We start from the raw sequence: 23383 nt of genomic DNA on the forward strand, positions 1-23383 counted from the left end.
AACATCCGCTGTAGTCTGTGGAACAAGATTTGTCGAGGCTGTAAATAGTACAAAGATTACCGAAGTGCAATTTGCAAGAATATTCAATTGAAGTTTTTTCTACTTCAAAATCTCACATTTCATTCACTTATGTCACTTCTTTCTGATTGCTTGAGAAATTTACTAGCAATTTCTGAGTGAAAATTGTTTCTACACTAAATGTTTCGATTTCTCAAACAAGCTTATCTTATTTTATCTTCCACAGGAGAAAGTAAGTCATATGTGTTTAAAACAACATTAAAGAGTTTCATGTTTGGTTGAACTGACCCTAAATGAGTTAAAGTGCAACAAGAGTTTGTAATAGTTTGAAACTAGCTTATTGCAACAAACTTCCCAGGCCATTTTGTGATTCTATAACTATCCCTGTCATTACAAAATAAGACACTGGTTTTCAGCTCTTGCCTCAGTGACCAGTTATGAGCAAGATGTCAACATTATTGCGACAGCTCACCGCTGATTAGCTGTGGCCATTTCTTATTTTAGTTCCTTTACTTCGCTTTCACTCCTCATCTGTCTCTATGGCAACTACAGCAGCCTAAACTTGAGCCACCCGCACTCTCTCTCTCTCTCTCACGACTGGGCTTCCCGCCTCCAGTTGTTTTGGGAGTCTTCCCGCTCCCGGGGTTAAAACATCATATCTGGAGGCCACAGCTGGAAGCGGACAGAGGGCCGTCGTTTCAGTGTCTGCTCAATACGACTCTTGACAGCAACGTGCCATCATTGTGCGACGCGAACATTTGCTGACATTGATGCTAAAGCTAAAGGAGTAGGTCAATGTGTCTGTAAATTTGCAAATCTTGCCAAGAATGGCATGCCAGTATTAACGCCGATGTGTCACTGCATGCAAGACATGGGTTGACAATGAGACGAGATGTGTTGTGACGCGGGTCAGAGTGACAGATGTCCACTAGCGGAGTCGGCCCAAAGTCAGTATCGGGTGTCGGGATCACTTGAGGCTAGAACAGGCAGGATAACAGATGAGGAAATTACTGTCATTAAGATGACAAATGCCTGAGCGTCTCTATATACTTAAGAACTAAAGAGCTCCATTATATGCTGACATGTCTAATAAATGGGCTCACAGAGAGACGATGTGGGGTGTTCACAGATATACTTATTGAGTATACTGTACCTGAGGACATAAAGAGCAGTTTTGAAATCTAAAAGAAACAGCATTTTATATAGTGACCCCAAATCTTACTCAGGTGCTTAGGCCAAACTAAATGCTATCAGTGTTTAAAAGTAACGGTAGTTATGTAATCAGATTACTTTTTTATCTAACGAGTAATGCATTACTTTTAAATTTACAATGAAATATCTGAGTTATATTTTCAAACAAGTTAAATATGTAATTTATTCACTGCACCTTTTATGTTGAGAGAAATTGGGAGTGGTGCAGAGGCAGAGGACCTTCCTATAATTGCATTTTTTGTGAAAATATTGCGTAAATTTTGATTTTTTTGTTATTAAAAATAAATAAACAAGCCCAGCCCAGGTAACAAAAAGTAATGCAAAAGTAACACAAAAGCAGCATAATGTATTACTTTCCATAAAAAGTAACTAAGTGACACAATAAGTTACTTTTTTTATTGTTATGGAGCAATCTTGTTATGCATTACATTACTTTCCACAACACTGAATATTAGACAACGTGACAATAGTTTATTTCACTATTCATAACCACTATTCATGGTTCTTATGTAATTCTATGGTGCTAAATTATGAATATTTAGGGCAGGTAAATTTTAGAACGTCTACCATTACTATCACATTGGTTTAGTAGAGATAAGTTTGAATAATTTTGAATGTTTGTTTAAAAGATATTTTGCTTTTGCAAGGATGGGGATATTCTAGACGTTTCTGTAACATTCTGAAATATTCTAGTGCAGTGTAGAAAATTCCAGAACATTGTGGGACTAGTCATAAAAGACACAAATCATCTAACATACACTTAATTTTTGGATGACTCACTTTTGGTAACTGTTTGTTAAACTGTGGTTAGTTCAGTATTTTGCAGGTACCTTGTAGCTAATTTTAATGCGTGAGTAATAACAGATTAGTCTGTATAAGTTGTCCACCTATGTTTTCTCAGAACTAACGTCATTTTTTTGAGCCATTGCAGTGACTTTTACCCAGCTGTCGTAAGGGTGATTTTAGTGGATGTATAAAGCGAGTTCTTCTCAAGTTCACACAGGAGACCAGCAGTAACCACAGGTGTAGAGAATCACATTTACTTATGAACAAACAGAAATGTGTTCGAAATATTTTAGCTCTGCTCCAACACTTGCATTGCTGTCTGATGCCTACATAGGCTGCTGCATTCTAAAGCAGTATACTAATTGAAACCTTATGTGAGCAATGTCAGCAACACACTATAAAAGACACTTGAAATACTCAGACTGATTTCAATACAGTTTGACATTTGCATGTTGCTGAGCTAATGATGTGATACTCCAGGAATCAGAAAATATACACCATGCACAAATATTGCCTAAAATAGTAAGCCCTGGGTAAAATATTTACGCAGTTTGGCTTAGTGCGATTATCAAAGGTTGTGATTTCATAAAAAAAATAAATGAATGTGCTGCAGGTTTCAAAGTGATGCATGGCACTGTGTTCATTCCCACGTTTCCAGAGTCTCAGAACAGCTTGGCTCATTCACGCACATCTAAATGGACAGTGATGGACTTCACAAAAGCACATATAATATTTGTACTGTCATTTTTTTATTATTATTGTTTAGAGATTATTATTGTTTAATAGTGTTTTTTTCATTTTGCATTTTATATGTCTTTTTTCATTTTGCATTTTATTTGTCAAAATATATGTCTATATTTTGATTAATTTTTTTATTTAATGATAATAAAAATAATATTGAATGGGTAAAAAATAGTGGGAGTGTGACCTATGAAACGTACTCGGTTACTAAACGTAACCTCGGTTCTCTCTAGAAGAGCGAACGAGTACTGCGTCTTAGCTAAGACGCTACGGGAAAAGTCTCTTTTCACGAAATACTGAAGCAAAAAATTATCTTTAATTTTGTATTTTTGTAAAGCGCATTTGCAGCAGTACACAGCCATAGGCGAGACGGCTCGATCGCTTATTGGCTTGTTCTGCGGCAACTGCACAGCCTATCGAGCGCAGGCTGATGCAACATCAGACCAATAAGGGCGCTTCGCGCCCTTCTTGCCACTTCCCGCCGAAACGGGTGTGGCCCAACCTATAAAAGGAGCTCAAAAAGGCTGACTCACCTGATTTATTTCATCGCCGAAGCGAACCAGAGTGAATCGTACGCACAGCAGATAACGCAGTACTCGTTCTCTCTTCTAGAGAGAACCGAGGTTACGTTTAGTAACCGAGTACGTTCTCTTACGAGAGCTCTCTCGTACTGCATCTTAGCTAAGACGCTACGGGAACCCAATGTAAAACGCCGTGCGCGCAGGGATCACACCAATAAACCTGAAGCAACGCCCAGGATTTACAGTGCACAGTCACCTGAGGGACTCACAGAGAGTCCAGGACAGAAAAGGGGGAAAGCCCTCCGTCCCATATCTAGCAGCATCCAAAGATGCGGCAATATGACATCACACAGCCGAGGCAAGGCCTGACCAATGTGGCAATGCGGGTCTTACGCAATACTGCCCATATAACAGTCGGCAGCGCATATCGCTCGTGAACTCAGAATTCCCCTCAGGGCCCTGATTCGACTATACCGACAGCAGCCTTGCTTGCAAGGCGGGAACCTCCAGGTTATAGAACCTGATAAATGTAGACGGCGAGGCCCAACCTGCCGCCATACATATATCCTGCAAGGAGATCCCAGTAGACCACGCCCACGACGAGGCAACGCCTCTTGTGGAGTGTGCTCTGACGCCCAACGGGCACTGAAGGCCCCTGGAAGCGTAAGCTAACGCTATGGCGTCAACTATCCATCTGGATAGAGTCTGTCTCGAAACAGCCATTACCTTGGAACGTCCACCGAACGAGACAAACAGCTGCTCCGTCTGCCGAAAGGCAGCAGAGCGAGACACATAAGCTCTTAAAACCCTGACAGGGCAAAGAAGACTCGAGTCTCTATCCTCTCCTGACACCGGCAGGGCAGACAGGGCAATAACCTGAGCCCGAAACGGTGTGTTGAGGGATTTCGGCACATAACCGTGCCTAGGTTTGAGTATGACCCTTGAGTCATTGGGCCCAAACTCCAAGCACGACTGGCTCACCGAGAGTGCGTGTAAATCACCCACACGCTTCACCGAAGCGAGAGCCAACAAGAATACTGTCTTGAACGACAGATGCTGAAGGCTAACCGATTGGATAGGCTCAAAAGGGGGACCCTTCAAGGCCTCCAAAACCGCCGCGAGGTCCCACATAGGGACTGACGGAGGTCTGGGAGGATTCAGCCTCCTAGCTCCTCTGAGGAACCGGATGACTAAATCATTCCTTCCTATTGACAGACCAAGCGCCGTTTCAGAAAACGCTGCGATGGCCGCCACATAAACTTTGAGCGTGGATGGGTCTCTGCCCTTATCCAACAGCTCCTGTAGGAAGGAGAGGACCTCCGTCACCTCACAACTAAGGGGTGAATAACCTCGAGCTGTGCACCAGCTGGAGAACACCGACAACTTCGAGGCATACAGACGTCGTGTCGACGGAGCTCTAGCCTGAGTGATGGTATTTAGCACTCCCACTGCGAGATCAGCGGGCAACCGTTGAGCGCCCACACATGGAGGGACCACAACTCCGGTTGAGGGTGCCAAATCGAGCCCCTGGCCTGCGAGAGGAGGTCCCCCTCAACGGTACCGTCCACGGGGCGACATCTGCTAACTGCATCAAGTCTGGGAACCATGGTTGGTTCTTCCAAAGAGGTGCTACAAGCAGTATTGAACATCTCGTTTCTCTCACCCGTTCTATCACCTGCGGAAGGAGGGAGATGGGAGGGAAAGCATAAAGCGGGCAGCACGGCCATTCCCTTGACAGCGCGCTTTCGTTCTTGGAAAAGAACGCAGGGCAGTGAGCGTTTTCGTGGGACGCGAAGAGGTCCACCTCCGCCCTGCCAAATCTCTCCCACAACAGCCGGACTGTTTGCGGGTGTAGAGACCATTCGCCCGTAGGAACGTTGCCTCTGGACAGCCTGTCTGGACCCAGATTCTGTAGCCCAGGCACATGCACTGCCCTCAGCGAACGCACGTTGCGCTGAGCCCAAACCAGGAGGCGTTCCGCTAGCCTGTACAGGTTTCAGGACCCGAGACCGCCCTGGAAAAAAACTGTAGCGAGTAGCCTATCTTTATAATGCCTAGCACCCAATCCGAAACCCCTGGAAGCGCTGACCATGCATCTGCATGAATGGCTAAGGGCTGGATGCGAAGCGCGCTCTGTTGACTGGGCAACGGCGGCGCTCGGGTGTGCTGCGCATTTGAGGCGGGGAGCGCACTGATCACAGCGGGCAGATCGCTCCTCCTCGACCCTGTCCCGGCGCTTAACCGACTGGGGGAAGGCTGAGCAGGTCCCGTGGGACTCGATATGTCTGCGAGTAACTGTGGGCTGCATATGTGCACATTTACCACTTTCGACTCGCTGTCTGCCTGTGCAGAGTGTACGTGCACGGGCCTTGTTTTTACAGAAGCCACACGCCGTATGTGACATAGTGTATGTGGGCACTGGGGAGTGGGCACATTTACTATGCAGCGCGCTTGACCGATCTGTGTCGATCTTATGTGCGCGAGCCCTGTGTGCAGGGCTGTGCTTACATGTGGAGATGGGCACTGAGGAGTGGGCATCGTTTATAGCATCGTTTATAGCATTTATAGCACCATCGGCCGTGGCCGGACGAGCGTGCACGGGTTTTGTTTTTACAGAAACAACATTACGCGTGTGACATAGTAATTGTGGGCACTGAGGGGTGGGCACGCTTACTATGCAGTTTGCGCGATCGACTTGAGTCGCTTTTATGGGTGCAGGCCCTGTGTGCAGGGCTGTGCTCACATGTGGAGATGGGCACTGAGGAGTGGGCATCGTCACTACATTTATAGCACCATCGGCCGTGGCCGGACGAACGTGCACGGGTTTCGTTTTTACAGAAACCACATGACGCGTGTGACATAGTGATTGTGGGCACTGAGGAGTGGGCACGTCTACTATGTAGTGCGCGTGATCGACTTGAGTCGCTTTTATGGGCGCGAGCCCTGTGTGAAGGGCTGTGCTTATATGTGGAGATGGGCACTGAGCAGTGGGCATCGTCACTACATTTGTAGCACCATCGGCCGTGGCCGGGACACCAGAAATTACACCTTTTTCGGGAAATATCTGGGTAGCCGTGATAACGGTTTTTGTGTGCAGGCAAGCGCGAGCATTCGCCCCGGCTCCTTCTCGATGTCAGCTCGTCCGATGGGCTTCTGAGCAGAAGGCACGAGATCCTCGGAGCTCGCCCAGCTCTCACTGCCCGAAGCTAGCAGAGAGCGCGTGTCCTCTTCCCCCGACCCGGCCCTGAGATCGACTTACTCGGACGACGCGCCGGCAAACAGCGGGCGCTGCCCACCGGGAAGCGATGCAGGGGGCGGGGCCGGTGAAGCAGGGTGAACCGGCGAGCTCGGTTGAGCTGAAGACGGTTCCGGAATCCGCTGGAAGCGATGCTTTTACGGCGCCTCAGCGCAGCGGAGAATGCAGGCTCAGAGAAAAAGGCCAGGCGAGTCCTCAGAGTCACCATGGCAACAGCTCGCAGTGGGGGCCTCCGCCGTCAGCGAGCGCGAGCGCTGCATGATCTTCACCCAGGCAGGAGACACAGATGACGTACCGGTCTCCCTCGCTGAGTGGGGCTCTGACGAGCCGCAGGAAGGCATCTTAAAAAAGATGCGAGCTCTTTTACGAGTGTGTGTCACAGGGCGAACACACACACACATAAAGAACAGCTGGATATAACAGAATTGAAAGGATATAGGCGCCGGATAGCGCAGCAGGAACGGTAGTGGAAGGCGGCGATGCCAGCAGCTTCAGAATGGCTCGTCCTGCTGATATGCTTTCTCAGACGGCGCTTGCTTCCTCCGTGATCCAGCGATGCGTGAGCTTCGCTGAAGAGATGAAAAAAAATCAGGTGAGTCAGCCTTTTCGAGCTCCTTTTATAGGTTGGGCCACACCCGTTTCAGCGGGAAGTGGCAAGAAGGGCGCGAAGCGCCCTTATTGGTCTGATGTTGCATCAGCCTGCGCTCGATAGGCTGTGCAGTTGCCGCAGAACAAGCCAATGAGCGAACGAGCCGTCTCGCCTATGGCTGTGTACTGCTGCAAATGCGCTTTACAAAAATACAAAATTAAGGATAATTTTTTGCTTCAGTATTTCGTGAAAAGAGACTTTTCCCGTAGCGTCTTAGCTAAGACGCAGTATGAGAGAGCTCTCGTAAGAGAACCAAAGTGCAAAGAGAGGTTATAAAAAGAGGTTCGAGTTAGTTCTTGTAATAGTTATGCCTACATATGAACACCCACATTTTTCTTTTCTTTGTTTTCCCAAACTCATTCAGTCCCAAAAGTATGGTTAAAAACTTTTTATGACCCCCTTTTTTAAATGAATATTATTTTTTTAATGCATATGCCCAATAAAAATATTTAAAATAATAATAATAAGTATAATACTGCTGTTCGTTAACATGTACTCAGAATATAGTTCTTTGGCCACTTCTAGAAATCTGTCCATTTATCCACGGTCTGGATCTAGTGATATTAGTTCAACTTGAGTCAAAGAACAGGTGTGTTATGCAGTCAGTGAATGAAAAGACAGATATGACAGTTACTCGGCAAGACCTTGTAATTCATCATTTTATCTTGCAGTACAGGATCATACAAGTCTTTTATCTTTCCGGTGATGGATCGCAAGCGTAGTTTTCACGCGGGGTCTCTTTGCGCTGATTGTTTTTCAGCACTACACCAGAAATTGGTCTTAAGTGTCAGAATGACAGCTGACATTTCCCTCCTGCCTATTTTTAGTTCAACACTATTGATTTCGGGTCACCTCTGATGTCTACGCTCAGATTCGACCCCTCCTCGCCGCGTTGAGATGATTGTGCGAGCGTGTTAATATGTAATGTGGCAGTTTGCCCCCTTCCTTGCTCACATTGTTATTCTCATAGTAGCTCTAGTCTGATATGGGTCTCCTGTGGTGAAAGGGCTGCTGGGTAATAGTGTGAGAGCAGTATTGCCTGGCAGACGGCTTTATTAAAGGCAGTGGGATGGTTCCTGGATCAATCTTCTCGCACAGGGATCGACTGATTCTCCCCTGTTTGTTGGGGATTCCTCTGTGTAAAGAAGAGTAAAGAAGGCCAAGGGGGGTGCAGTGTCTCACTAATTATCCCAGAAGCCCCCCTCTCTGACAGAGGCTGATGAATAACTGACATATACATACATAGCCTATATTTCAATGCAATCTGTCTTGTAGTTAAACTAGCACTGTGATGTGTTTGTTAACCCTTGGTTTTGACATGAGTGTGTTTATATGTGTGTGTGTTTGAATGTGTCGTTTCTGGCAGCAGCCCTCGATTCTCCAGTGGGCCACACTAGAATTAATAGCTCAGCTACTTTCCAAGCTCAGCAATTATGGTTATTAAGATTAGGTAATATATCCGGAGGGTTCAAGAGTGCTGCTGTGGAGATATGTTTAAGCAAACATCAGCCTCTCACCATAATGAGCGAATACAGACGGAGAAAAACAGAGGCTTTTATAACAATGTTTAACATTGCTTATCAGTAGTGACTGTCAGTTTATGTGCATATGACAGGAATTTTCAGAAAAATTAATACTAGACGTAGTCAACCAGATGATGAATACTATTAACAGCAATATTGTATATAAAGTTTATGAAAATTAGGCCGTGAGGGACAGGCTTACAATCTTTACAATGGCATACACTGTATAAAGCTACTTGGTCACAAAATTTTTCACAACTTTAAAACAGTTTTATAGATTTTTGGCTATATATGATATATTTAGATTTATTTTTGTTATTAAAATAAGGCTAATGTAATAGGACTAATGTAATAGAACACAGATACAAAGAAAGAAATACAATCAAATATAAATTAAAACACTGCATAGCCTTCACTGTAGAGATTAAATTAAATTTGATTCTTGCTATAGACACAAAAGCTATTCAGTCAAGAGCAGTGAGTGATTTTCTCTTTGCCTTTTGTTGTTTGATTAATATTAAAGACACAGACAGCAGCAGGTTTATAAGGCTGCTGTCACTTTAAGATTTAATGCATGGATCTAATACACTGAATTGTTAACATTGAATTAAGACATAACTGATTAGCATTTTGACATAATTGAGTGAGAACTTCATTAGATGTGACCTTTATTTCATTATTACTGTTACCTCGACTGAAAATATTTACCTGAAAAAAGCTAGGAAACAATTTTCACTCAGAAATTGCGAGTAAATGTAATAAATTAGTACAAAAAGAGCTCATAACATGCTGTATTGAATGTGATGTTTTGAAATAAAAGGGATGAAGTTGTATTTTCTTGTAAAACGTACCTCAATAATCTTTGATTTATTTACAAATTAAATAATAATAATAATAATTTTTATAGTGTACGATTATGATTTAAACTAACTCCTAATATGAAAATGTAGATAAGCAGCATAATTTGTCCTGCTGTGTTTGTTACTGATTTGATGTCTCAGTCCTGTGGGATGTGGAAGCAATTGATCTCAAGATTTTTACATAACTGATGATGAAACAAAATAATGAATGCACTGATCTGAATACAAAATGTCAAGGAGACTGGGACTGGGCTCTTTTGACTTACCTAGCAACATGAAAAAAAAAAAGGCCTAATAACCACATACTGTAGCAAAGACCATTTCGAATTATGAAAAATAATTTCTTACTAAAAAGTCTAAAAAGTATTTAAAATAAATAACTCTTTCCAACAGAATTCAGATAATTTTATCTAAAAGTTTCAAACTAATTAGCTGGAATAGTGTACTTTAATTAGTCGTCCAAAAATAATGCAACAATTATTTTTCACAGCTTATGCTACAAATTTTTCACAATGCTATTTATAAGTGATGCCTAATTCAACATATTTTTTTCATAAACCCTTATGTACTAAACTATAATTTAGTGTAATTATAGAATAATTTACTCAAACTATTCAGTGCAGCACATTTAGAACTCAGTTTCCAAATTAAGAATGCTTAATTATTTATCATAAAGGGCAATTGAGAATATTGAGATTGTACTTGTACTTTATGCAGTATCCGCTATGTCATTGCCTTAATTTAATAAATTAAATATCAACATTATGTTGATATCATGTTAGCAGTGTCCTCGGGCACTTCTCATTGTGAAGTTCATGTCTTTTCAATTTATTCTGCATCATTTTCATAATGCGGATGTGCTGGAGCCAAACTGTTTTCCACTGTTTTCTGAGCGCGCTAACCAGGGGCGTCATGCAATCATGATTTTTGAGGGGGCACATTGGGGGGGGGGTGGGGGGGGAGTATAAGTCATTCTACGAAAGCACTGTATAACTGATATAGGCTTATTTTTTTTATTATTTTTTTTTCCTTTTTATTCAAAACAATTCCAGACATGCTTAATACATCAGGAAATATCTCGTTTCTCAAATATGTGTAGGTAAACGCGTTTTGCACCTTTATGGATTGTTATTTGATCAATATATGGAAATGTAGTGTAATCTATTAACTACACATAAAAACCTGACTTTTTACTTAAGTGCCATATAATGCCATAAAATATTTTAATACGACTGAATTTGCATTTAATGTAAATTTTAATAACAATATTGTAAGATACTTATTTTAACACTTTCATTTTACAGAGAGTAAAGAACATTTACATTATCAAAAAACATTTTAATTCAGTCTAGCCAGAGTTCAGGCACTCTCAAAAACTCCCATTAAAATCACTGAAGCACTTTACATTATGAAACGAATATCTTACTTACATTCGTACGCACATCTGCACTTTTTGTTGTTTCTGATGAGAGAATTCGCTGAATAATTCAGTCAGCGAGCAAGTGAACAAAACACCGCGTTTCAGTGATGACTCTTCTGGACGTCTCTCATTGGCCATTGCATCCATAAGCGCAACAGAATAGTTTCTGATTGGTTATCATGAAGCGTTGTACGAACGCGTCTGTCTCTGGCTCAGCGCCAGCCAGCGAACGCAGATTTGAATTTAGCAGCTGATGCTGTGCACTGAACGATCTAATCACACCGCTGTGATTGTATCAAATATATAAAAAATATTATTCTGCAATTTTTTTTTTTCGTTTGGAAGCTGCATTTAAAATCCACTTGGCTCAGAAATCTGAGGGGGCACGTGCCCCCTCACTTTGAATGGGCACGACGCCTCTGGGGCTAACAATCGGCCACCTGCTCTGGTTCAGAACGAGCGAGATTATAAAACACTTTCAGCTCGTGTTGAAACATTCCATCACGTCATTGTTTGATCAGAGAGAAACGAGCCTGAAATTAAGAGATCAGCACCCCTTTGAGAGAATACAGTGCTAAGCCCTACATGAGAGGCAACCCAGGATCCCGCTCGAGCTCAAAGCGTCCGCATTAAAACAATTATTCATGCGCACGATGTAATGAGAGTTTCTCACATGTATTTTTTCTCGCGTTTGCTCTGTCAAACGGTAGCATAAAGAAATTTGCTTTTCAAAACAAGGCATGTGGGAGCTTAAAAAAGCATGGTTTAATAAGCGCTGAGGCACATCCATCTTTGTTTGCTGGAGATAAGTGAAAATGTGCACGGAGTGAGGCACTCTGGGTGCGCTGGAAGGCTGCCCATTGCTGTGCATCTCTTCCTTATATGTATTTACATGCTCATGCACAAACGTTTCGTCTTAATGCCTTTTAATGGAGCTTAAAAATAAATGCACTGAGAAAAAACAGGAAGGGGGAAAAATGAGTCACACGTTTCTCTTTACAATTTGAAGGTGTTTGGCATGTTCACTTTATGCACTCTCAGAGATTAGGGAATCCAACCAGCGTCTGTTCTCCAGCATGTGCTCTTTCAACTCCCCCCTCCTCACCAGCAGCCCCCCGTGTCACTGAATTAAACACACGCTTTATTTATTTATTTTATTTTACTTTTATTATTATTCATCCGCCGGAGAAGAGGCACCTCAGATACCTACCTGAGACTTATAACACGCTCCCAGCCGAGCCTTTGATTGATTTTTTTGACAGGAATGTCCTCATTAGGTCGCTGCAAATGGAATGAAAAGACACACGCAGCAGAGAAGGGAAGAGGAGAGGGAAAGTGGAGGAGAGAGGAGGGAAGAAAAAGTTTGTTTGCTTTTTGACACTTGCCGGCTTTTATCTGTGTGGCATTTTCAGAGTATATGGTTCAAAGTTGCAAGCATGCATGCGGGCGCACGCGTACATACCAGCGCGACGCGGTGCGCCTCTGTAATTATAATGCACGATTAATTAAAGAAAAGGAGTATAATAGATTCCAGATGAACCTCTACGACTAATTATCATGTCTTTGATGGTGGACGTGTGCAGACGGAGCGAGAGAATGAAATAGAGTGAAGGTGGCTCAGGGCATGAGAGAAAGAGAGCAGGCAAAAAAAATATCTTTGGATGGATTGGGAAAGAGATGGAGCTTTGAATGTTCCCCAACATGGCATCCGGAGATGGGGTTGCACAGTCGAATTCAATGCTTGTTTTCTTAATTAAAGGGTTTAATAGGAATGGGTTGGGCTGCCTCAACCCATTCTCACTCCAAAGGCGTCAAAAACCGAAGCACGGTCAAGCGCCCCTAGCGTCACTTTTATGACGCCAAATGTGCCTCTCCGCGTCGCAGTTTCGACGCACTACGACCTTCATTGCTTTCAGTGGGAAACTTTTGGCGTCAGAGTTTCGATGAGAGGACATGAGATGTTTATCGCTATGAAATCACGTTCAAGAAGTCTCATTCAGCACACATCGCGATACTTGCCATCAGTTCCACAGTTTGGGTGAGTAGTCGTATATACACTCTTTTAATGCCTTTTATAAAATGTATTCTGTCTTCTTTATTAATCAGATTAGCGCCATATGTTTAATCGCTGTATTATATCGGTCATCCGCGGCTGTCTTTGAGTTTCATTGTGTTTAAATAAATGAACACAGCTGCTAATTAGTGTGATTAAACTCTATCTGTCACGTGACGTGCCATAGGCCTTCGATCCGTTTTATATTAATTTCAGGTTCAATGATGTAAATTGTAGGCTATTTGTAGTAAAATCATGGTAATCACGACACTTACAATAGTAATAAATGAAATGTGAAGTTAAAACACAGTAAACGGGACATTTACCATGTTTTTACCACATTAACTGTAGTTTTACTATGGTATATTAATAATCAATACAACAATACAATAATCACCAAACCAGCTATGTTTGTATCACTGTAATGTTAGTGTTTTTATGTGCTTTTATATGACAGATATCACAGTAGTCATGTTCTGTACCATGCTTTTAACACCTTTTAATGTAAATAAAAAAAATAAAACCAATTAAAAAATAAATAAATAATAAAATAAATGTATTTTTCCATCTTGCAGTTCATTCATATCAGTTTATATCTAAATATTTTGCTCACAGATCATTATTAACATTCTGTATATAATTCGATTTTATTTTCTCTCTCCTTTTTATTATTTTTATTTTTATTTTTAGCTGAAAAGACGTAAAGGAAGCAGTCAGCCCAGTGGTGTTTCTGGAGAGGTATTCCTTCAGAAATGGAGAAGACAGAAAGCTGCGGAGGCAGATATTTGCAGCAGTAATTCTGGGATAGTTTTATCCTTTTATCAAACATTCCTGCTGTTATAATTTCTACAGCATTTGTTGTTTCTTAAACTGTTGCACTATCCAAATAACCACACATGCCATCTTTGCACTTGACCACTTGATTACTTATTTGACGTCTTTCCTGTATTTGGCCTAGTGTTCGAGTGAGCATGATGACCACAAGTGTGTGTCGAACTTTTCATGACCTGATGACTGTGTTTCCCAATCCTGGTCCTGGAGAACCCCAGCACTGCACGGTTTTGGTGTCTCTCTTATCTGGCAAACACACTTTTGAGGTCTTGGAGTCTTCGCTGATGAGCTGATGAGCTGAATCAGGTGTGTTTGAACAGGGAGACATCTCAAATGTGCAGTGTTGGGGTTCTCCAGGACCAGGATTGGGAGCCACTGCCTTATGGGACACACTTATGTGTTTACAGATATCTTTTATATCTAATTATCAATATTTCACATACTGTAGTTTGAAACATTTTCATTGTGTTGTATAACATTTTGGTCCATTTAATTTTTAAGAAAATTGATCTTCCAGTGTTCTCTGAAAGACATACTGTATTTACTGTTTTGTTTTTTAATAAAAACATTTTCATTTGCATACTGAAAATAGTTCACGTTTACAACATAACTGCCTTGTTATTCTTTATGGTGGCAAAAAAGTGCTTGGTGACAGAGGATGCAGTGTATTAATTTGTGCACGCTGTCTTTAAATAAGTTTGACATATCAATAAATAATGGAACATCCTTACAAAAATATGCATGTTCATTATGCTTTATGTATTTATTTGTTCGTTCATTCATTCATTCATTCATTCATTCATTCATTTATTCTTTCTGTTTTTATTCCTAGAGTTCAAATGGTAGAGAATGGTAAATCATAGAAACACAAATGTGAACAATTTTAACTTTAAAACACAATGTAATATACAATGTAAATATAATATAAAATGTAGTAAAAATATTTGTCTTTGGTAAAAAAAAATCTAAATCTTAAAAAGGTGTCTTATATTTAATGAGAGGAATCTGTTAGATGGGATACAACTGCGACTGCTGGGCATGTGCACATCAATATTGCCCAATTTTTGTCAAGCTGAACAACGGAGGAAGGTGTAGACGTTAATAAAACAGAATCTAATAAGTAGCAAATTTATTCTATTGTTAACCGAATCTATCCATTCAGCCGAAAAACGAAAGACATCTGTCATAAATTGATAAGGAAGTGTGACGCCGCTGCTCAGCTTCAATGTCATTGGCTGTGAATTTTCAGGACAGTCTGTGGTTGGACTATCTTTTAACCCATATTAAACAGCGCATCATGTTAAAAAGTATGTTTTTCTGCTATCATCACATTAGTAATAAATTAAGTCAACAATGAAGTGTTGCTATGTTGAGAAAAATGACATCTTTAGCGAGATCCTATCCCTAACCCTAAGCATAACTTCAATGAACTACAAAAAACAGCACCTAGTTTTGCCTTTCCTTAGATAGAATGACGGAGGCTTGTGGGTAATGTAGTTTAAAACTTTTTATTAACGAAACGAAATAAATTATTTATTTTAAGGAAAACTGGATATCTAAATATGTTCATTGTGCAAACCTCTATGATATATTTGAGAGGCAGGCTGAAATGTGGTATTTTACAGTGTGCAATATTTAAAATGCCTTTATGCCAGCTTTCCATTTATTTCTGAAAACTGTGTCCAACATTATTTAATCAGCATAGCATAGTAATCCTGCTGATTCTCGCTTTGATATGTTAATTGGACTCTGATTTACAGCCATTTGAAATGTACAGTTTTTGGCTCTTCTGGGGGGTGCTACTGGGCCCCTGGGGGTAGAAGGGCAGTAAAACCTACATATATGTATTCTCCTCATCATGGACAACTAACTGAGCTGCGTCACATTTATATCTGACAGTTTTCACAGTCCACCGTTTTCTATTTTTGCATCATGGCTAGTAAAGCTTTTGACAGGATATTGTGAGGCCATCTGATGAAACATGGAAAAATTATAAAGAAATTATTTAATAATAAAAATAATAGATTATTTCTTTGATTTTTGAAGTAAATGGCAATAAATATAATGGATGAACCTTAAACAACTTGCCGTTATCTATTCCCCACTGTAAAGCAGTAATCAAGGACAATTTGCTGTATACACATTGTGATACTTCACTATTACACAAGGACAAATTCACGCAGTACTAAGAATACTAATATATATATATATATATAAACTAATTAGCAACAATCAGTGTAAAAATGTCCTCCTCACCCCCGTATCTTCCTCATGTGCTGGACATCAGTAATGTGCGTGCTCTTGGTTTTGATGCAGTACAAGATCCACGTTGATCATTCCTGCTACATTCTCAGTTATCCCTCAAGTGTTTGTAACAATAAAGCCCATGGCACCATCTTGTAATGCAAAATAATTAATCTCGTAATTCCCTTTATTTCACAAAAAATTTGCATATTTGTTACTAAAATATAAAAAATAACTTTCTGGTGTACTGATGTCCCAGATGTTATTAATCCGATCAAAAATGTTTATGTCTTAAGTAAAAAATAATCCCGATAATTAATAATATGTAGTTTTTCCAAGTCTAAAATAAACACAGATGAGCCTACCTAGTAAAATGATGTGTTTACCAAGAATCTTCAGAACACAATATTTACCATATTCATTTTATTGAAGCATAGACTATAAAGGTGATAAAGTAGCATCAAGACAAATAAGATTCAAGGAAAATAATTATCATCAAAAATACATTAACCTCATATATTAATCAGTTCACACAGAGGAGTGATGAAATGTCCTTAAAAGTCACACAGTCCCATCCAGTCAACTGTGATACAGATCATGTGATACATATAAGACATGTGATACTGTTTCAGATTCCTTATCATCACATCTAAACTGGTTTCATCTCCCCATCGTGATCTTCTTCTCTCGTGTCTGGAAATAGTTTGTGGTTGATATCCAGCACCGATGTGGTGTAGCTTGTTCTCAGTCAGAGGATCTCTCAGTCCTAACATCCCAGACCTGGTCAAAGTGAAACAAACAATCCAGATGAAGTTGTTTAATGGACAGAGAGCTCAGCTTATGTTCTGTGTGATTTTAGCAGGGTGAGCAACTATGACCCTTGTAGTATTGTACACTTACCATTCTTCAAGCTGCTTTAAGACCTTTAGAGAAGCTTTTTCTCTGAAGACAATTTACCACATCCTCTTCTTTCACTCCTTTCAAGAGCATCACTTGGTCAAAACCCCTCATTTGGCTGATGAGATCATCTGTACAAATTAAAATACTGCATTAAAAATTTCATTCTGCAAGAATTAAGAAAAAGTTACAGAGGCAAAGGTCTTACTCATGAGACTCCATTAGCATGTGTAGTTCTCAGAGACTCTAGAATTGATCTAATGTTGCAGTAAATGTGTCTTTCTTCCTCTAGAATCTTTCTCCAAAGTTCCTGACTTCTCTCACAAATGTGTTTTAGTCTGTGCAGTGCAAGTTCTTACTTCAAACCAATCAATTATCAATTCACAATTTATAACACAACATTTACAAAACAATGAAATTATGTCAATTGGTGTTTATATCAATTAAACCACTTTTATGACAATTGTCTGCTTTTAAAACAGGTGGTGTGTTTTTAAAAACATAAGATTAAAAATGTCCAGTCACACTTTGCTAACATGCTGTAATTGTAATAGTATAAAAAAAAAATCAAGGCTGACATGACTAGTCCTGTGAGAGATCATCATAAAGTCCTGTAACACATAACACAGCATTGCTTCAACACACACATACCAGTGGACTTCTGTCTTTGTTTGGGCTCAAGATGGCCGTCTTCATTCCTCATTCGGAGCAAATAATTTCCTTGGTCTTCCTTCTCTTCTGTGAAACAAAATAATCTCTACTTACTCTGTGTGCAATTCATATTGCTCATTAAACATATAATTAAGTTAATTTAAAATAAGATTCAGACCAGAGCATTTGATGAGTAAATGTTGATTCAAAAATATTTTAAACAAATGTACCTGGGAAGAGCTGATCATGGCAAGATTCGCTGAGACTCAGTAATAGCTCTTTTAGTTTTTAGGAAGGTTTGTGAGGGATGGCTCTTAAAAGAGCTGTTGAGCTCGATATTGTAGACCTGAAAAAGAAGAACAGCATTATCTGCAAACAATCCTGTAAGACAGAAAGGAAAGAAATATTATTAATTACGTGCAACTTGTACATTACACTGGGTTTTGTTTAGACCATAAAAGCAGCCTCTGTAAAGATGGTGTATAATTAAATGTTAAATGCATCCATTATTAAAAGCAAGTCATTATTAGCAAGCTATAGTCATATGAATTCTTTTGAAATTGTCAGATGAGACAGTCCTGGGGCTTGTACAATATCATACAAGTGTTAAACTGAATTATTAAGACTGTGATGTGCGACTGTGTTTAGGGTTCATTTTTAAGAATCTGACCCTGTCCAGATACCCACACTTGCAGTCTTGGCCACTTGAGAGTGTGTGTACGTGACAGTGTGTGCACAAGACTGTCCCCGGTCTTAATAATGCCAAAGCACAGCATCCTTAACACACACTAAACCTCTCCAATACTGCTCACAAGAGGTCACAGAAAGCTGTCTAATGTACAGTATGTGAAATATTGATAATTAGATATAAAAGATATCTGTAAACACATAAGTGTGTCCCATAAGGCAGTGGCTCCCAATCCTGGTCCTGGAGAACCCCAACACTGCACATTTGAGATGTCTCCCTGTTCAAACACACCTGATTCAGCTCATCAGCTCATCAGCGAAGACTCCAAGACCTCAAAAGTGTGTTTGCCAGATAAGAGAGACACCAAAACCGTGCAGTGCTGGGGTTCTCCAGGACCAGGATTGGGAAACACAGTCATCAGGTCATGAAAAGTTCGACACACACTTGTGGTCATCATGCTCACTCGAACACTAGGCCAAATACAGGAAAGACGTCAAATAAGTAATCAAGTGGTCAAGTGCAAAGATGGCATGTGTGGTTATTTGGATAGTGCAACAGTTTAAGAAACAACAAATGCTGTAGAAATTATAACAGCAGGAATGTTTGATAAAAGGATAAAACTATCCCAGAATTACTGCTGCAAATATCTGCCTCCGCAGCTTTCTGTCTTCTCCATTTCTGAAGGAATACCTCTCCAGAAACACCACTGGGCTGACTGCTTCCTTTACGTCTTTTCAGCTAAAAATAAAAATAAAAATAATAAAAAGGAGAGAGAAAATAAAATCGAATTATATACAGAATGTTAATAATGATCTGTGAGCAAAATATTTAGATATAAACTGATATGAATGAACTGCAAGATGGAAAATACATTTTTTTTATTATTTATAATTTGTTTTATTTTTTTGGATTTACATTAAAAGGTATTAAAAGCATGGTACAGAACATGACTACTGTGATATCTGTCATATAAAAGCACATAAAAACACTAACATTACAGTGATACAAACATAGCTGGTTTGGTGATTTTTGTATTGTTGTATTGATTATTAATATACCATAGTAAAACTACAGTTACTGTGGTAAAAACATGGTAAATGTCCCGTTTACTGTGTTTTAACTTCACATTTCATTTATTACTATTGTAAGTGTGGTGATTACCATGATTATATAGGGCTGGGCAATTTTATCGATTCTGCGATATAAATCGATATTTTTTTTCCAAAGAAAATATAGATTTTTTAGCCGCGAGTATCGATACATATGTCCCATTATAAATCCCCCATGTTTACCCCCGTTCGCATTGCAGGAAGAGCGATTTGGTCAGCCAGCCGCTAGTGTTGCTGTAGAGCAAGTTCCCCGTACTAACTTTACACAGACGCAGACATCTACCTCTTCCTGTTTACCAAGTCAGAGCGAGGATATTCAGAGAATGGCGGGCGAATATAAATCCGGCACCCGCCTGCATAAAAGCAGATGTGTGGGAGCACTTTGTTTTTAAAAAAAAAGAAGGAAAGCAATGACTTGAATAAAAGCGTCACAGTTTGTAAGCTATGTGGCACTAACATTAAATATTCCGGCAATACCACAAATTTACGAGCGCACCTAAAACGTCACCACCTGGACAAGTTTATGCTTACGGAGGACCCAAAGCAGCAGTGGCCGTGTGACCCAAAACAAACTACGCTGGACATTGATGGCGGTTTTTCCCACAAGTTTCCATCTGCTTCACCAACGTCGCCGAAAATTACAGAGTCCATTGCCTAGTTTATTTGTCAGGAGTTGAGCACGTATTCAGTGGAAAACCACGGCTTTAGGCGCATGGTGAACGCGATGGAGCCCCGCTATCCTATTCCAACCCGCGAACACCTCACCAAGGGTTGCATTCCCGGGCTGTACGCTCAGACAAGGGCACACGTTAAAGCCTCCCAGCCAATTATTGTCTGGCTGCCATGGTTTATTTTTTTCTGCTGGCTAGACTGGCTACCCCACATAGGTGTAGGCTTACAGGCCTTAAAATACTCAGGTAAGTTTTAAGTTAAATGTTCTTAGAGACTTGAATTATTTGATGTTTTGGAGAAGCCATGGTACTACTATGTTTACTTACCTGGTGGCTAGACTGGCTACCTCATGTTCAGTGGCAAGCTAAAAAAATTTCAAAGAAACTGTTCAGAACAGGCCACTTGCACTTTAACTCTCCATTGTTAATTGCAAATTGCAATGTTGCACTTTATTTACTTTTCAAAGGCTTGTAAGCTACAGTTTGCACTGTTTCAATAAATGGAACTAATTTTCTCAACACATCTTTGATTAATTTTGTCCAGCATTTATTTTGCAAGCTGTCTGATGTTTTTTGAGTTTTCATTTAAATTAATTCAATCCAAGTAAATGAAACAGTCACAAGATGTCACCAAAATCACTCTGTCCCCTTTAAATCTATCAGAAAATGATGTAAGCGTATCAAATTATATAGAATCGTATTGAATTATATCAGATCGTATAGTTGGCTGAATATCGTGATATATATCGTATCGTATCGTATAGTGAGATTAGTGTATCACTACAGCCTTTGATTTTACTACAAATACAATTTACATCATTGAACCTGAAATAAATATAAAACGGATCGAAGGCCTATGGCACGTCACGTGACAGATAGAGTTTAATCACACTAATTAGCAGCTGTGTTCATTTATTTAAACGCAATGAAACTCAAAGACAGCCGCGGATGACCGATATAATACAGCGATTAAATGTATGGCGCTAATCTGATTAATAAAGAAGACAGAATACATTTTATAAAAGGCATTAAAAGAGTGTATATACGACTACTCACCCAAACTGTGGAACTGATGGCAAGTATCGCGATGTGTGCTGAATGAGACTTCTTGAACGTGATTTCATAGCGATAAACATCTCATGTCATCTCGTCAAAACTCTGACGCCAAAAGTTTCCCACTGAAAGCAATGAAGGTCGTAGTGCGTCGAAACTGTGATGCGGAGTGGCACATTTGGCGTCATAAAAGTGACGCTAGGGGCGCTTGACCGTGCTTCGGTTTTTGACGCCTTTGGAGTGAGAATGGGTTGGCTGCCTGGAGAGAGAGAGAGAGGACTTTGGGGGATAGATGATGGAGAAGATGAGACTTGAGATTAAAGTTTTTTTTTTTTTTTTTAATCTTTGTTTTGCTCAGATAAGTTTTGGAATATTTGCTGTGTTCATTTGTGCTACATTTACAAGTCCGCCACTTATTTCTGGCATGTGATTGAAACGATATTTTGGTGCAGCTTCAGATGGCAGCGGTATTAAGATAAGTAGCTTTGCTTTAAATGTAACACCACAGTAATCTCTCTCATACCGCCACCTTTTAACGGATCTCTGAAAAAACAAACAAACAAAAAAACACAGCATTCCCTTTTTTTGTGAAATTTGGAATATAAGCTCTGTGTATGACTCCAACCTGGTTTATAGTATACACAATACTGACAAGCGTGCAGTGATGTGTTTACAGCAATAATAGACTCATTTAAACCACTGTAGTCATAACAGAGATTCAAAAATAAACAGATTAGGATTAATTATCTAGTGTGTGGAGTGTAAATTCATCCTGAAGATTACTTTGTGTAGAGCTATGTGTGTGTGTGTGTGTATGGCTGCAGATGGAGTCCTTGGCGAAAACCTGTTGACACATTGAGACCATTAGTGCTGTTTTCCTTCTACTCTCACTGCCAGTCTGCCTCTGCCACCTCTCCTGCTGACGAGAGTAAAAATACTCTGTAATGCCTAATGCCAGCGCTTTCTGGTTTCGCGTCTGGTCGCCCATCTGTAAGGCTCTGTAATGTTAGTTATGGAAATATGAGTGTGACATTCTACATAAAGAAAATGTCTGTTTAAAAGGACATTAAGGTTTTTATTTTAGCATTTTTTGACAGTTAAGCAAATTTTCTCATTACGGCATTGTCTAAATTGAACAATAACAAAATAATACTAATACTTAATAAAAAAATAATACAAGAATTAAATTTAAATATTACTGTAATAAAATTGTTTTATTATTTAGACCATAAATCTAATAAATACTAACCTTACACTTTATAATTTAATAATAATTAATTTTATGATAAATACTATATTTATGATAATGATAATTAATGTTACAATATAAATTGATGCTTAATGGTGCTAAAATATGACTGATTTTCCTTAAGCAAAATATGTAAAGGAGAAAGCAGTTGATTATTATTAATGTAATTATTACATACTTGAGATAAAATAAATGTTAAGTGAAATTAAATTATATATATATATATATATTACATTTATTCATTTAGCAGACGCTTTTATCCAAAGCGACTTACAAATGAGGACAGTGGAAGCAATCAAAAACAACAAAAAGAGCAATGATATATAAGTGCTATAACAAGTCTCCGTTAGCTTAAAGTGAAATGACATTCAGCCAAGTATCGTGACCCATACTCAGAATTTGTGCTCTGCATTTAACCCATCTAACATGCACACACACAGAGCAGTGAACACACACACACACACTGAACACACACCCGGAGCAGTGGGCAGCCATTTATGCTGCAGCACCCGGGGAGCAGTTGGGGGTTCGATGCCTTGCTCAAGGGCTTCTAAGTCATGGTACTGAGAGCACTGTACATGCACTCCCCCCCACCTACAATTCCTGCCAGCCCGAGACTCGAACTCACAACCCTTCGATTGTGAGTCCGATTCTCTAACCACTAGGCCACGACTTCCCTAAACACAGTACACGTAGCAAGGGCTTTTAAATAATATAATAAATAAAAAGAAAACAGATACAATAGATAAAGAATAGCGCAAGCTAGTATATATATATATATATATATATATATATATATATATATATATATATATATATATATATATATATATATATATATATATATATATATATATATATATATATATATATATATATATATATATATGTGTGTGTGTGTGTGTGTGTGTGTGTGTGTGTGTGTGTGTGTGTGTGTGTGTGTGTGTATAA

The 23383-nt window shown here is 39.8% G+C and overlaps 2 long non-coding RNA genes across 3 annotated transcripts; one reads left to right on the forward strand and one right to left on the reverse strand.

Annotated features, from left to right (window-relative positions):
- The first annotated feature begins 12885 nt into the window (after window positions 1-12885).
- On the forward strand, window positions 12886-14153 carry LOC132114324 (uncharacterized). The gene is made up of 3 exons (XR_009425285.1): window positions 12886-13024; window positions 13730-13832; window positions 13998-14153. It is a non-coding gene; the product is annotated as an uncharacterized LOC132114324 (long non-coding RNA).
- Window positions 14154-16586: 2433 nt separating this feature from the next.
- Window positions 16587-21287, reverse strand: LOC132114325 (uncharacterized). Of its 2 annotated transcripts, XR_009425287.1 has the most exons (6): window positions 21187-21287; window positions 18986-19088; window positions 17893-18008; window positions 17663-17749; window positions 17015-17142; window positions 16591-16894 (listed from the first exon to the last, which is right to left on the reverse strand). It is a non-coding gene; the product is annotated as an uncharacterized LOC132114325 (long non-coding RNA). The 2 variants fall into 2 exon arrangements; XR_009425286.1 differs by lacking the exon at window positions 21187-21287 and having other exon boundaries at window positions 16587-16894; window positions 18986-19179.
- Between the last annotated feature and the right edge of the window lie 2096 nt (window positions 21288-23383).

This window comes from Carassius carassius, chromosome 33 (assembly GCF_963082965.1).
Source record: "Carassius carassius chromosome 33, fCarCar2.1, whole genome shotgun sequence".
NCBI lineage: Eukaryota > Metazoa > Chordata > Actinopteri > Cypriniformes > Cyprinidae > Carassius > Carassius carassius.